Source organism: Bos mutus, chromosome 22 (assembly GCF_027580195.1).
Source record: "Bos mutus isolate GX-2022 chromosome 22, NWIPB_WYAK_1.1, whole genome shotgun sequence".
NCBI lineage: Eukaryota > Metazoa > Chordata > Mammalia > Artiodactyla > Bovidae > Bos > Bos mutus.
The window spans coordinates 72,218,723-72,235,705 of record NC_091638.1 but is presented as its reverse complement, the minus strand read 5'-3'; positions in this window follow the sequence as shown (position 1 = coordinate 72,235,705).

Genomic DNA, 16,983 nt, shown 5'->3' with positions numbered 1-16,983 from the left:
CCTGCCTTCGATCTTTCCCAGCATCAGGGTCTTTACAATGAGTCAGTTCTTCCCATCAGGTGGCCAAAGTATTGGAGCTTCAGCTTCAGCTTCAGCATCAGTCCTTCCAATGAATATTCAGGACTGATTTCCTTTAGGATGGACTGGTTGGATCTCCTTGCAGTCCAAGTGACTCTCAAGAGTCTTCTCCAATGCCACAGTTCAAAATCATCATCATTGTCACTGACATCATTGTTATTCAAACTGCAAGCAGGGATATGTGTGATATTTGGAGATTTTAATTTACTACCTGTGTGTCCTTGGGCAAGTTACTTACCCTATCTGGTCTTCATGTTCCCCATTTTTAAACAGGGGATAATAACCCAACTACCCCATGAGTTAATATGAGTAGGGTGCTTCTATTCATGGTAAATGCTATATCCATTTTATAAAAAGTTGTCAAGTGAAACAAACAAACAATGTGTGAGTTGGGAGTTAAGTTCTATTTGGGACAAACAAGCACTATAGCCTGGGAGACAACCTCTCATGTAGCTCTGAGGAACTTTGCTGAGGAGGTGAGTGTGTGGGGGAGGTCAGTGGCTATGTGATCTGTTGAAGTGGGTAAGCAGTCAAGCACACATTTTGGCAGAGGTTTAGTGTTTGTTATGAAGAACAGATGTCTAGATTAACGATTCTAGTGCTTTTCTAGATATGAGAAGAAGAAAGAAGTAGGGTTCATAAAATCTGTTGAAAATATTTCTTTGAAGGCTCATTCTGTCAGTTTCACCAGAGCACAGAATACTGCATTCCTGACCTCCACCCTGAATTCTTTGCAGGATGTGTTGGAAGTCAGTGACATCTGTGTCTAATGACTGCATCCAGGGAGTGTCAGGTGGTGAGGAATAATGTGTAATTAGCAAAAGTAATCAGGTGTTTTGGATTCAAATTCATGCCTGTTCCACCTGCTGTATGTGAGGAACTTGTCTGGGCCTTGGGAGCTGCCTTGGGATCATGTCATGATGTGAGGGACCATCTGGTTCCATCTCTTGTTTTCAGATGAAGAATCAAGACCAAGAGAGCAGAAGGGGCTTGGCCAAGGTTGCTGTAGACCAAGGGAATTTCATGACAAGCCGGGGCCTGGAACTCAAGCAAGTTGGAGTTGGGGTATCAGTCCCTCAGGAGTTGTGTGATCTCAGTGTGAGGCTGTCCAGCTGTGGAATGAATCCTTGTGGGCCTCCAAGCCTGAGCTGGGTGAGTGGAGGCTTTCTGGACTCCAGCTGCTCTAGGAGCTGCTTTGGCACTGCTGCCTGGAGGAGAGGCAGTTTGCTCCATCTGACATGTAGCTGGCCCGAGGGCTTGAGCAGCTTCATTTGACCTCCTGGAATCTTATTACAGCTGATGCCAAGGTCAGCGGGGTCAAGTGTGAGGGGCTGCACTGTGACACCAAAGGGGACCCAAACTTGAGTTGGAGCTTGGCCTGAGAAGTTTAGAAACAATCACACCAGTCCTTGCATCTTCCTGATAACAATGTGTCTGTGTGTAATGCTATGGGGAAATGCTCTCTGTTCGGCTGAAATGCATTCCTCTCCAGGGAGTGGCCTGTCCAGGTTCATCAGAAATGCTTTCCTCAAAAGAAAGACAGATTCACAGACTTCAAAAACAAATTTATTGCTTCTAAAGGGGAAAAGTAGAGATCAGTTGAGAGTTTGGGATTAACCTCATTTGCCATTTCCTTCTCCAGGGATCTTCCCAACCCAAGAATCGAACCAGTGTCTCTTAGTTCTCCTGCAATGCAGGCGGCTTCTTTACCACTAGCACCACCTGGGAAGCCCCAACATATACCCATTATTAAATAAAAAATGGGGCTTCCCTGGTGGCTTACACAGTAAAGAATTTGCCTGCAATGCGGGAGACCCAGGTTCAATCTCTGGGTCGGGAAGATCCCCTGGACAAAGTAATGGCAACCCACTTCAGTATTCTTGTCTGAGAAATCCCATGGACAGAGGAGCCTGACAGGCTACCATGCACAGCCATGGACAGGAGCCTGAGAGGAACCTGACAGTCCATGGGGTCTCAAACAGTTGGACACAACTGAGCAAATAATGCACGCACGACGCACACACACACACACACACACATACAATAAATAATCAACAAAGACCTACTGCATAGCACAAGGAACTATGCTCAATTTTCTGAAATAACCTATAAAGGAAAAGAATCTTTATGGATACAAGTATATGTACAACTGAATCACTTTATACCTGAAACTGAAAAAAATGATCATAACTCAACTATGCTGCTACTGCTACTAAGTCGCTTCAGTCGTGTCTGACTCCGTGCAACCCCATAGACGGCAACCCACCAGACTCCACCGTCCCTGGGATTCTCTAGGCAAGAACACTGGAGTGGGTTGCCATTTCCTTCTCCAATCCATGAAACTGAAAAGTGAAAGTGAAGTCGCTCTGTCGTGTCCAACTCTTAGTGAACCCATGGACTGCAGCCCACCAGCCTCCTCCGTCCATGGGGTTTTCCAGGAAAAAATACTGGAGTGGGGTGCCATCGCCTTCTCCCAACTATACTCCAATGTAAAATTAAAATTAAAAAAGAATGCTCTAGAAACCAGAAGGAGCTCTTTGTTTGTGGAATTCGGATATGATCCTGGAGCAGGCAAAGGGGGTGTAGAGCACCTTGATATGATCTGAGGTTGCATTTTCCAAGGCTTTGGTGTGCTTAGGTTCTAATATCAATTTTGATTTGTCTTTGGAGGATCTAACACAAGGGCCCATAGATACCAGGTGGCCATTGGTTGAAGGCTGACAGGTAGGTGCTGGTGGGAGTGTAGAAGCCCAGCTCCCCCACCTTGGGTTGGGGCACTTTTGAGGCACAGCATAGGTTTCAGAGTTGCCTGTGGGAACAGGCTGAAGCTTCCCTCTCCAAGACTTGCATGAAATCACACCCAGGGTTGTGTTAAAAGGACCAACTGTCCAGGGCTACCCAGAGTCGAGGGTGTTCTCAGTACACAGAACAGCCAGTTTATAAACAAGGAAAGTCCAAAACAAACCAGGAAAACTGGTCTCCTGAGGAAGAAGCTACCCAGCAGTGGAGACAGGTTGACTGCAGTCTTGAGACCTCAAAGCAACTCCTAAGAAGAAACATTCCCCTAACCATCGTTCCCCACCCCCTATCCTGGACACACAGTGGGGCAGGGACTAGGACTGAGAGAATCAGGAAGTTGGGATCCAGGAGTGGCCTGAGAAGAAGGAACAATAATTGAAGGGATTCTGTGTGATAGCCTCAGAAAAAAGCTTACCTGCCCTTTAGAGTCCCAGGAACTAGCTCACGCTCCCCTTCCTGGGGCCTCAGTGTCTGAGCCAGGTGAGGGGACCATGCTGGGAGATGCCCTCTCCCAGGGCAGCCTGTGTCTCCCCCACCACCATTCTGAGCATCTGCTGCCCCAGGGAACCTCCCTCCTCACTGTGTGGGTTGACCTATTATGGGTCACATGACAGACACAGGTCTCTGGGTGTCTCTCATTCATTCAATCAACAAACATACACTTGCATCCCCCGTGTGCTTGGCGCTTGAGGGAGGCACTGAGGATACAAACTCCCCTCACATCTAGTGAGGCAGACGTGCATGAAACGACTCACACACACGGTGAATTCTCACTTTGGTACATGCAAGGCGTAAGGAAGTACCTACAGAGAGTGAGCAAGACAGGAGCCTGAGCTAGTCCTGGGTGAAGACTTACCTGACAAAGTGACAATTATACTAGAACCTTGAAGATGAAGACAAAGTCTCTAGACAACAGGCGGGGTCTTTTAGGAAGGACAACTATCCTTTGTCAAGGCCCTGAGGCACAAAGAAGCCTTGTACATTCAAGAATTGCGAGGAATTCAAAGAAGGAGATGTAACTAGAGCAAAGGAAAACAGAGCAAGAGCTGAAGGGCTGATCTGGAGATAGTCAGGGAGGGGGCAGTCGTGGGGGAGACTTCAGGTTGACCCTGGTGGGTTTTGTTTTGGTTTTAATATAAATTTATTTATTCTATTTGGAAGCTAATTACTTTACAATATTGTAGTGGTTTTCTCATACATTGACATGAGTACGCCACGGGTGTACATGTGTTCCCCATCCTGAACCCCACTCCTACCTACCTCCCCATCCCAACCCTCTGGGTCATCCCAGTGCACCAGCCCTGAGCATCCAGTATCATGCATCGAACCTGGACTGGAGATTCGTTTCATATATGATATTATACATGTGTCAATGCCATTCTTCCAAATCATCCCACCTTTTCCCTCTCCCACAGAGTCCAAAAGACTGTTATATACGTCTGTGTCTCTTTTGCTGTCTCACATACAGAGTTATCATTACCATTGTTCTAAATTCCATATATATGCATGAGTATACTGTTGCTGTCTAGGTTGGTCATAGCTTTTCTTCCAAGGAGCAAGCACCTTTTAATTTCATGGCTGCAGCCACCATTTGCAGGGATTTTGGAGCCCTCCAAAACTGTCTTTCACTGTTTCCATTGTTTCCCCATCTATTTGCCATGAAGTGATGGACTGGATGCCATGATCTTAGTTTTTTGAATGTTGGGTTTTGAGCCAGCTTTTTCACTCTCCTCTTTCATTTTCATCAAGAGTCTCTTGAGTTCTTCTTGGTTTCTGCCATAAGGGTGGTGTCATCTGCATATCTGAGGTTATTGATATTTCTCCCGGCAATCTTGATTTCAGTTTGTGCTTCATCCACCCCAGCATTTCGCTTGATGTACTCTGCATAGAAGTTAAATAAGCAAGGTGACAATATGTATCCTTGACGTACTCCTTTCCCAATTTGAAACCAGTCCATTGTTCCATGTCCAGTCCTGTTAGAACTGGAGTCTAAGTTAGATGCTCAAAAGTCAAAGTCCAGTAAGACACAGTTGGCCCTTATCTTCAGGGAGTTAGCAGTTTAGAGGAGTTCTCCAAAACTTATGACCCCGGAGGCAAGAGAAATGATGGGAGGGCTGGGCAGGTGTCCTGCACAAAGGGCAGCACAGACCCTACCACTTAGGGCAGCCTCTCCTCAGCTCCAACCAGAGGATGCCATGCTGGAAAGCTGGCTAGTTGGCCAAGTTTCCAAAAGAAGTCAGAAGTCTGGACATTTATATAAAATCCCCTGATGTTAAATTTTAGTAAGGATTACTAAATTGGTTTTTTGTTTGTTTGTGTTTTTCAAAAACCGTAGTGTGAGCCAAACTATTGGAGCCAAGCTCCAACATCTGTGTGATGGATTCATTCACCCTGCAGGCTGTGCAGGTTTTTATTTATGGCTTCGAAGTAAGAATAGAGAGCAGACAGAGAGGGGATTCAATTCATGTCAGTTGACTGAAAAAGACACTGAATGCATCTCAACTATTTATTTTTCCATCCATTTGTGAAGAAAGATCACCAGGGCCATAGAAACCAACAAATGTATTGATGTTCATTGGCTGAGCATCTGATGTAATTCCCCAATAGGATCAATGCCTTCAAACATCTTGGCTGCCAAACCAAACCTGCAAAGAAGTCTTTTTGAAGTGTGCTATCTGTCAAAGAAGACTATGAAGACTTTTAGAGCTTCTTCTCAGCCTGAGGTGAACAGGGCTACCTATTAAGCTGTTATTCCAGCCAAAGTACATAGAGTGGAGTTTCAAGGCTCCTTCCAGGACTCTAAGGGCCTGGGTGCTCCTGCATAAGATCCAGTCAGGCCTATCCCCTGGGTAGATCATCAGGAGACTTCATGGTCACCAGTTGTGTATAGATGGGACACTAGGCCTTATCTTTCATTTTGCACATTGTTAAAATTCTGTTTTCTTGGTTCAATCCCTAGGCAAGGTATTTGAAGCATCCTTTAGTAGTGCAATGTCAGTTTTAGGGATCTATCTCAAAGATACAGTGAAAAGAATGCAAAAAGCCAGATGTACAAGCTGTTAGAGGCAACATGGTTTGTAAATGCAAAAGATTAGAAACCTATCTGAAGTGACCAAGTGACCAAGACAGGGGAGTCTTGAATAAGGCACAGGGCATCCAAACAACTGGAAATAATGCAAATGGAAGGAGGAGTGGAAGAGAGGGGGAGATCTTCAGGGCACCCTGTTTAGTTTTTAAAAAGAAGGACCAGAAGTCTGCCTATAGCTGCTGCTCTTGCACACACACATATATTTTCTTTTTAAAAAATTATTTATTTATTTATTTATTTAACTGCCTCTGGTCTGAGGGGTGGCACATGAAATATTCCTTGGATCATGCAGGATCTTTTTTGTTGTGATGCACAGACTCTCCAGCTGTAGTGGGTGAACTCAGTAGTTGCTCAGTGGCATGTGGAAACTTAATGCCCCAACTGGGAATCGAACCTGCATTCTCTGCCTTACAAGGTCGATTGTTAACCAGTGTACCACCAGGGAAGTCCCAATATATGTCTAGGGCACCAACTCATCATTCTGGCCACTGAGAAAGGGAAATAATCATCAATATTTATGCACTTTTTGTTTGCATGAGGAATATTCCACATAACTATCAGTATTTGATGAAAGTATGTTCTTTCAATTGAATAATTCCAGGAATTAAATTCAGAAGCATTCTGAATTTAGGAATTCAGGAAAATACTGTTTTGCAACAACATCATGAAACAACGGATCTAGGCAGAAATCATCACTGGATGACTGGATGATAACACCACAAGATGAAAGGTCAAAGGGGAAGTTTACAATGGAACTATGTTTGGCAACATCAGCACCTGCAGATCAGTCTCTATCAAATAGCAGCAGCTATCAAAGCAGGACAGCTAGACATCATGAGTGTCTTGAAGGGGTGCCATAAAAAATCTGTGAAACTACATGTGAAATATTCCAATAATAAATTTGGGGCTCATATCTAGATCTAACTAATTTTCAGGAAAGAACCAGATTCCAGGAAATATATAAAGGAACAGAGAAGCCAGAATCTCCACCGAATATTTGGGACAATCTTTAAGACAAATGATCCCATCTCCTCTCATTTTTTAAACAAATACCTGTGACAAGAAAGGTGGGTGAGACTTACTTATTTAAAATCTTAAAAGACAGCAGACAACATATGTATACATGCTCTAGAGCCTGATTTGAACAAGTAAACTGTTAAAATACATGTTTTAGAGCATCAGGGAAATTTTAACTTTGCATATTAGATGTTCATTTTATTTGGAACAAAATAGCATTGTGGTTATATATGTATGTATATATTGTGACATGGTAGTCTCTCCCTTAAAACACTCCAGCAAAAATGAATAAACAGACAAAAAACTTTAAATGAGGGTCTAGATTTTTTTTTCAAGCAGATTTGTATAGTTGTTATGATTTGAATTGTATCCCTCCTCAAATTTAGGTGAAGAATCCCTAACTCCCAATTGTCTTTCGGAGGTAATTTGCCGAGATGAGGTTTTGAGGGTGGGGTTTTACCTCTTCAGAGCACCCCTTGGATCTAAGAGAGTGTCCCCTTGGCTGAAAGTCAATTCTCGACTTACAGGTTGTGCATTTTTTTCAGTCAACATTATCAAAGCATTTTCCTGGAGTAAACTGTATCACTGCTATCCACATTACGTGGTTGTAAACAAGCCACAGGGCCACGGTGAAGTTTGAGGAAGTGTGGAAGTATAATCCAGAGTGACTTTAGGACAAAGACTTCTAGGGTGGACAACAGCACTATAGAACCACAGGGCAATGTAGGAAAAGGAGAACCAACTCCAAGTCTAAGGGGAGGTGGGGGAGGCTCAAATATCACATTTAAAAGCTTGGGATTTATTCTGTGTATGATGGGGATCTCTGAGTAGGTGAGTGAGCTGTTAGTCTATGGAGGATGGAGGAGAAAAAAGGAAAGTAAGGGTAAAACATCACATGGGTACAAGAGATGAAAGATATTAGAGGAGGGAAGTACATTTGGAAAAAATATAAAACCCAAAACTGTAGAAATCAGGCCAAGGGAGCCTTTGGACACAGAGTGAAGGTCAGGGCCACTAGTTCTCAACGCTTCATTTTGTTGGAAAGCAGGGTCATGAACACATAGATATTTTGGAGGGTTTTTTACACTGGAGAATTAAGACTTTTGTGGGAGCATAAGAAACTACCTCACAGTCTCCCAAAGGTTTTCATGAAAATAAATGTCTAGACTTATTCTATGGAAAATTATCAAAGCGTAACAAGAACAACGTTTAAATGGGAGGAAGGCAAATCTCACTTTAAACTGATAGCAACTACTGTCATTAACATCAGTTCAGTTCAGTTCAGTTCAGTTGCTTGGTTGTGTCCAACTCTTTGCGATCCCATGGACTGCAGCATGCCAGACCTCCCTGTCCACCGCCGATTCCCAGAGTTTACTCACACTCATGTCCATTGAGTCAGTGATGCCATCCAACCATCTTGTCCTCTGTCATCCCCTTCTCCTCCTGCCTTCAATCTTCCCCAGCATCAGGGTCTTTTCCAATGTGTTAGTTCTTCGCATCAGGTGGCCAAAGTATTGGAGTTTCAGCTTCAGCTTCAGTCCTTCCAATGAATATTCAGGACTGATTTCCTTTAGGATGGACTGGTTGGATCTTCTTGCAGTCCAAGGGACTCTCAAGAGTCTGACATCATTGTTATTCAAACTGCAAGCAGGGATATGTGTGATATTTGGAGATTTTAATTTACTAGCTGTGTGTCCTTGGGCAAGTTACTTACCCTATCTGCTCTTCATGTTCCCCATTTTTAAACAGGGGATAATAACCCAAGTACTCCATGAGTTAATATGAGTAGGGTGCTTCTATTCATGGTAAATGCTATATCCATTTTATAAAAAGTTATCAAGTGAAAACAAACAAACAAACAAACAATGTGTGAGTTGGGAGTTAAGTTTTATTTGGAACAAACAAGCACTGTAGCCTGGGAGACAACCTCTCATGTAGCTCTGAGGAACTTTGCTGAGGAGGTGAGTGTGTGGGGGAGGTCAGTGGCTATGTGATCTGTTGAAGTGGGTAAGCAGTCAAGCACACATTTTGGCAGAGTTTTAGTGTTTGTTATGAAGAATAAATGTCTAGATTAACAATTTTAGTGCTTTTCTAGATATGAGAAGAAGCAAGAAGTAGGGTTCATAAAATCTGTTGAAAATATTTCTTTGAAGACTTGTTCTGTCAGTTTCTCCAGAGCACAGAATACTGCATTCCTGACCTCCACCCTGAATTCTTTGCAGGATGTGTTGGAAGTCAGTGACATCTGTGTCTAATGACTGCATCTGGGGAGTGTCAGGTGGTGAGGAATAATGTGTAATTAGCAAAAGTAATCAGGTGTTTTGTACTCAAATTCATGCCTGTTCCACCTGCTGTATGTGAGGAACTTGTCTGGGCCTTGGGAGCTGCCTTGGGATCATGTCATGATGTGAGGGACCACCTGGTTCCATCTCTTGTTTTCAGATGAAGAATCAAGACCAAGAGAGCAGAAGGGGCTTGGCCAAGGTTGCTGTAGACCAAGGGAATTTCGTGACAAGCCGGGGCCTGGAACTCAGGCAAGTTGGAGTTGGGGTATCAGTCCCTCAGGAGTTGTGTGATCTCAGTGTGAGGCTGTCCAGCTGTGGAATGAATCCTTGTGGGCCTCCAAGCCTGAGCTGGGTGAGTGGAGGCTTTCTGGACTCCAGCTGCTCTAGGAGCTGCTTTGGCACCGCTGCCTGGAGGAGAGGCAGTTTGTTCCATCTGACATGTAGCTGGCCCAAGGACTTGAGCAGCTTCATTTGACATTCTGGAATCTTATTCCAGCTGACACCAAGGTCAACGGGGATGAAAGTGTGAGGGGCTGCAGTGTGACACCAAAGGGAACCAAAACTTGAGTTGGGGCTTGGCCTGAGAAGTTTAGAAACAATCACACCAGTCCTTGCATCTTCCTGATTACAATATGTCTGTGCGTAATGCTATGGCGAAATGCTCTCTGTTCAGCTGAAATGCATCCTACTCCAGGGAGTGGCCTGTCCAGGTCCATCAGAAATGCTTTCCTCAAAAGAAAGACAGATTCACAGACTTCAAAAACAAATTTATTGTTTCTAAAGGGGAAAAGTAGAGATCAGTTGAGAGTTTGGGATTAACCTCATTTGCCATTTCCTTCTCCAGGAGATCTTCCCAACCCAGGAATTGAACCAGTGTCTCTTAGTTCTCCTGCAATGCAGGCGGCTTCTTTACCACTAGCACCACCTGGGAAGCCTCAGCATATACACACTGCTAATATAAAATGGGGCTTCCCTGGTGGCTTACACAGTAAAGAATTTGCCTGCAATGCGGGAGACCCAGGTTCAATCCCTGGGTCGGGAAGATCCCCTGGACAAAGAAATGGCAACCCACTTCAGTATTCTTGCCTGGGAAATCCCATGGACAGAGGAGCCTGACAGGCTACCATGGACAGCCATGGACAGGGGCCTGACAGGAACCTGACAGTCCATGGGGTCTCAAACAGTTGGACACAACTGAGCAAATAATGCACGCACACACACACACACACACACACACACATACAATAAATAATCAACAAAGACCTACTGCATAGCACAAGGAACTATGCTCAATTTTCTGAAATAACCTATAAAGGAAAAGAATCTTTATAGATACAAGTATATATACAACTGAATCACTTTATACCTGAAACTGAAAAAAATAATCGTAACTCAACTATACTCCACTGTAAAATTAAAATTAAAAAAGAATGCTCTAGAAACCAGAAGGAGCTCTTTGTTTGTGGGATTCGGATATGATCCTGGAGAAGGCAAAGTGGGTGTAGAGCACCTTGATATGATCTGAGGTTGCATTTTCCAAGGCTTTGGTGTGCTTAGGCTCTAGTATCACCGTTGATTTGTCTTTGGAGGATCTAACACAAGGGCCCATAGATACCAGGTGGCCATTGGTTGAAGGCTGACAGGTAGGTGCTGGTGGGAGTGTAGAAGCCCAGCTCCCCCACCTTGGGTTGGGGCACTTTTGAGGCACAGCGTAGATTTCAGAGTTGCCTATGGGAACAGGCTGAAGCTTCCCTCTCCAAGACTTGCATGAAATCACACCCATGGTTGTGTTAAAAGGACCAACTGTCCAGGGCTACCCAGAGTCGAGGGTGTTCTCAGTACACAGAACAGCCAGTTTATAAACAAGGAAAGTCCAAAACAAACCTGGAAAACTGATCTCCTGAGGAAGAAGCTACCCAGCAGTGGAGACAGGCTGACTGCAGTCTTGAGACCTCAAAGCAACTCCTAAGAAGAAACATTCCCCTAACCGTCGTTGCCCACCCCCAATCCTGAACACACAGTGAGGCAGGGACTAGGACTGAGAGAATCAGGAAGCTAGGATCCAGGAGTGGCCTGAGAAGAAGGAACAATAATTGAAGGGATTCTGTGTGATAGCCTCAGAAAAAAACTTACCTGTCCTTTAGAGTCCCAGGAACTAGCTCACGCTCCCCCTCCTGGGGCCTCAGTGTCTGAGCCAGGTGAGGGGACCATGCTGGGAGATGCCCTCTCCCAGGGCAGCCTGTGTCTCCCCCACCACCATTCTGAGCATCTGCTGCCCCAGGGAACCTCCCTCCTCACTGTGTGGGTTGACCTATTATGGGTCACATGACAGACACAGGTCTCTGGGTGTTTCTCATTCATCCATTCAACAAACATACACTCGCATCCCCTGTGTGCTGGGCGCTTGAGGGAGGCACTGAGGATACAAACTCCCCTCACGTCTAGTGAGGCAGACGAACATTAAACGACTCACACACACGGTGAATTCTCACTTTGGTACGCGCTAGGCGTAAGGAAGTACCTACAGAGAGTGAGCAAGACAGGAGCCTGAGCTAGTCTTGGATGAAGACTTCCCTGACAAAGTAACAATTAAGCTGGAACCTTGAAGATGAAGACAAAGTCGCTAGACAAAAGGCGGGGTCTTTTAGGAAGGACAACTATCCTTTGTCAAGGCCCTGAGGCACAAAGAAGCCTTGTACATTCAAGAATTACGAGGAACTCAAGGAAGGAGATGTAACTAGAGCAAAGGAAAACAGAGCAAGAGCTGAAGGGCTGTTCTGGAGATAGTCAGGGAGGGGGTGGTCGTGGGGGAGACTTCAGGGTAACCCTGGTGCATTTTCTTTTGCTTTTAATATAAATTTAGTATTCTAATTGGAGGCTAATTGCTTTAAATATTGTAGTGGTTTTGCCATACATTGACATGAATCCGCCACGGGTGTACACATGTTCCCCATCCTGAACCCCCCTCCTACCTCCCTCCCCATCCCAACCCTCTGGGTCATCCCAGTGCACCAGCCCCGAGCATCCAGTATCATGCATCAAACCTGGACTGGAGATTCGTTTCATATATGATATTATACATGTTTCAATGCCATTCTCCCAAATCATCCCACCCTTTCCCTCTCCCACAGAGTCCAAAAGACTGTTATATACGTCTGTGTCTCTTTTGCTGTCTCACATACAGAGTTACCATTACCATCGTTCTAAATTCCATATATATGCGTTAGTATACTGTATTGGTATTTTTCTTTCTGGCTTACTTTCTCTGTATAATAGGTTGCAGTCATCCACCTCATTAGAACTAATTCAAATGTATTCTTTTTTATGGCTGGGTAATACTCCATTGTGTATATGTACCACAACTTTCTTGTTCATTTGTCTGCTGATGGACATCTAGGTTGCTTCCATGTACTGGCTATTATAAACAGTGCTTCGATGAACATTGTGGTACACGTGTCTCTTTCAATTCTGGTTTCCTCGATGTGTATGCCCAGCAGTGGGATTGCTGCGTTGTATGGCAGTTCTATTTCCAGTTTTTTAAGAAATCTCCACACTGTTCTCCATAGTGGCTGTACTAGATTGCATTCCTACCAACAGTGTAAGAGGGTTCCCTTTTCTCCACACCCTCTCCAGCATTTACTGCTTGTAGAATTTTGATAGCAGCCATTCTGACTGGCATGAAATGGTACCTCATTGTGGTTTTGATTTGCATTTCTCTGATAATGAGCTGACCTCATGAGAAGAGTTGACCCATTGGAAAAGACTCTAGTGCTGGGAGTGATTGAGGTCAACAGGAAAGGGGATGACAGAGAATGAAAGGCTGGATGGCACCACAGACTCGATGGACTTGAGTTTGAGTGAACTCCAGGAGTTAGTAATGGACAGGGAGGCCTGGTGTGCTACAATTCGTGGGGTTGCAAAGAGTTGGACACAACTGAGTGACTGAACTGAACTGAACTGAACTGATAATCAGTGATGCTGAGCATCTTTTCATGTGTTTGTTAGCCATCTGTATGTCTTCTTTGGAGAAATGTCTGTTTAATTCTTTGGCCCATTTTTTGATTGGGTCATTTATTTTTCTAGAATTGAGCTGCAGGAGTTGTTTGTATATTTTTGAGATTAGTTGTTTGTCAGTTGCTTCATTTGCTATTATTTTCTCCCATTCTGAAGGCTGTCTTTTCACCTTGCTTATAGTTTCCTTTTTGTGCAGAAGCTTTCAATTTTACTTAGGTCCTATTTATTTTTGCTTTTATTTCCAATATTCTGGGAGGTGGGTCATAGAGGATCCTGCTATAATTTATGTCGGAGAGTGTTTTGCCTATGTTCTCCTCTAGGAGTTTTATAGTTTCTGGTCTTACATTTAGATCTTTATTCCATTTTGAGTTTATTTCTGTGTATGGTGTTAGAAAGTGTTCCAGTTTCATTCTTTTACAAGTGGTTGACCAGTTTTCCCAGCACAACTTGTTAAAGAGATTGTCTTTAATCCATTGTATATTCTTGCCTCCTTTGTCAAAGATAAGGTGTCCATAGGTGCATGGATTTATCTCTGGGCTTTCTATTTTGTTTTATTGATCTATATTTCTGTCTTTGTGCCAGTACCGTACTGTCTTGATGACTGTAGCTTTGTAGTAGAGCCTGAAGTCAGGCAGGTTGATTCCTCCAGTTCCATTCTTCTTTCTCAAGATTGCTTTGGCTATTCGAGGTTTTTTGTATTTCCATACAAATTGTGAAGTTATTTGTTCTAGCTCTGTGAAAAATACCATTGGTAGCTTGATAGGGATTGCATTGAATCTATAGATTGCTTTGGGTAGTATACTCATTTTCACTATATTGATTCTTCTGATCCATGAGCATGGTGTATTTCTTCATCTATTTATGTCCTCTTTGATTTCTTTCACCAGTGTCTTATAGTTTTCTATATATAGGTCTTTTGTCTCTTTAGGTATATATAGTCCTAAGTATTCTATTCTTTTCGTTGCAATGGTGAATGGAATTGTTTCCTTAATTTCTCTTTCTATTTTCTCATTATTAGTGTATAGGAATGCAAGAGATTTCTGTGTGTTGATTTTATATCCTGCAACTTTACTATATTCATTGATTAGCTCTAGTAATTTTCTGCTGGAGTCTTTAGGGTTTTCTATGTAGAGGATCATATCATCTGCAAACAGTCAGAGTTTTACTTCTTTTTTCCCAATTTGGATTCCTTTTATTTCCTTTTCTGCTCTGATTGCTGTGGCCAAAACTTCCAAAACTATGTTGAATAGTATAAGTGAGAGTGGGCACCCTTGTTTTGTTCCTGACTTTAGGGGAAATGCTTTCAATTTTTCACCATTGGGGATAATGTTTGCTGTGGGTTTGTCATATGTAACTTTGATTATGTTGAGGTATGTTCCTTCCATTCCTGATTTCTGGAGTGTTTTTATCATAAATGGATGTTGAATTTTGTCAAAGGCTTTCTCTGCATCTATTGAGATAATCATATGGTTTTTATTTTTCAATTTGTTAATATGGTGGATTACATTGATTGACTTGTGGATATTGAAGAATCCTTGCATCCCTGGGATAAAGCCCACTTTGTCATGATGTATGATCTTTTTAATATGTTGCTGTATTCTGTTTGCTAGAATTTTGTTAAGTATTTTCTCATCTATGTTCATCAGTGATATCAGCTTGTAGTTTTCTTTTTTTGTGGCATCTTTGTCAGGTTTTGGTATTAGGGTGATGGTGGCCTCATAGAATGAGTTTGGAAGTTTACCTTCCTCTGCAATTTTCTGGAAGAGTTTGAGTAGGATAGGTGTTAGCTTTTCTCTAAATTTTTGGTAGAATTTAGGTGTGAAGCCATCTAGACCTGGGCTTTTGTTTACTGGAAGATTTCTGATTACAGTTTCAATTTCCATGCTTGTGATGGGTCTGTTAAGATTTTCTATTTCTTCCTGGTCCAGTTTTGGAAAGTTGTAGTTTTCTAAGAATTTGTCCATTTCTTCCAAGTTGTCCATTTTATTAGCATATAGTTGCTGATAGTAGTCTCTTATGATCCTTTGTATTTCTGTGTTGTCTGTTGTGATTTTTCCATTTTCATTTCTAATTTTGTTGACTTTATTCTTCTCCCTTTGTTTCTTGATGAGTCTAGCTAATGGTTTGTCAATTTTATTTATATTCTCAAAGAACCAGCTTTTGGCTTTGTTGATTTTTCCTATGGTCTCTTTTGTTTCTTCTGCATTTATTTGTGCCCAAATTTTTAAGATTTCTTTCCTTCTACTAACCCTGAGGTTCTTCATTTCTTCCTTTTCTAGTTGCTTTAGGTGTAGAGTTAGGTTATTTATTTGACTTTTTTCTTGTTTCTTGAGGTAAGCCTGTATTGCTATGAACCTTCCCCTTAGCACTGTTTTTACAGTGTCCCGTAGGTTTGGGGTTGTTGTGTTTTCATTTTCATTCATTTCTATGCATATTTTGATTTCTTTTTTCATTTCTTATGTGATTTGTTGGTTATTCAGCAGCATGTTGTTCAGCCTCCATATGTTGGACTTTATAATAGTTTTTTTCCTGTAATTGACAACTAATCTTACCACATTGTGGTCAGAAAAGATGGTCAGAATGATTTCAATTTTTTCTTACTTTACCAAGGCTAGATTTATGGCCCAAGATGTGATCTATCCTAGAGAAGGTTCCATGTGCACTTGAGAAAAAGGTGAAATACATTCTTTTGGGATGAAATGTCCTATAGATATCAATTATTGTATCATTAAAAGTTTGTGTTTCCTTGTTAATTTTCTGTTATTTGATCTATCCATAAGTGTGAGTAGGGTATTAAAGTCTCCCACTATTATTGTGTTATTGTTAATTTCCCCTTTCATACTTGTTAGCATTTGTCTTACATATTACGGTGCTCCTATGCTGGGTGCATATATATTTTAAACTTTTATGTGTTCTTCTTGGATTGATCCTTTGATCATTATGCAGTGTCCTTCTTTGTCTCCTTTCATGGCCTTTATTTTAAAGTCTATTTTATCTGATATGAGTATTGCTACTCCTGCTTCTTTCAGTCTCTATTTGCATGGAATATCTTTTTCCAGCCCTTCACTTTCACTTTCAAGGTGGGTCTCTTGTCAGTTCAGTTCAGTTCAGTCGCTCAGTCATGTCCGACTCTTTGTGACCCCATGAATCACAGCACTCCAGGCCTCCCTTACATCACCAACACCTGGAGTTCAGCCAAACTCACATCCATCGAGTCAGTGATGCCATCCAGCCATCTCATCCTCTGTCATCCCCTTCTCCTCCTGCCCCCAATCCCTCCCAGCATCAGAGTCTTTTCCAATGAGTCAACTCTTCTCATCAGATGGCCAAAGTACTGGAGTTTCAGCTTCAGCATCAGTCCTTCCAATGAACACCCAGGACTGGTTTCCTTTAGAATGGACTGGCTGGATCTTCTTGCAGTCCAAGGGACTCTCAAGAGTCTTCTCCAACACCACAGTTCAAAAGCATCAATTCTTCGGCGCTCAGCCTTCTTCACAGTCCAACTCTCACATCCATATATGACCACTGGAATAACCATAGCCTTGACTAGACAGACGTTTGTTGGCAAAGTAATATCTCTGCTTTTGAATATGCTATCTAGGTTGGTCATAACTTTCCTTCCAAGGAGTAAGCATCCTTTCATTTCATGGCTGCAGTCACCATCTGCAGTGATTTTGGAGCCCCCAAAAATAGAGTCCGACA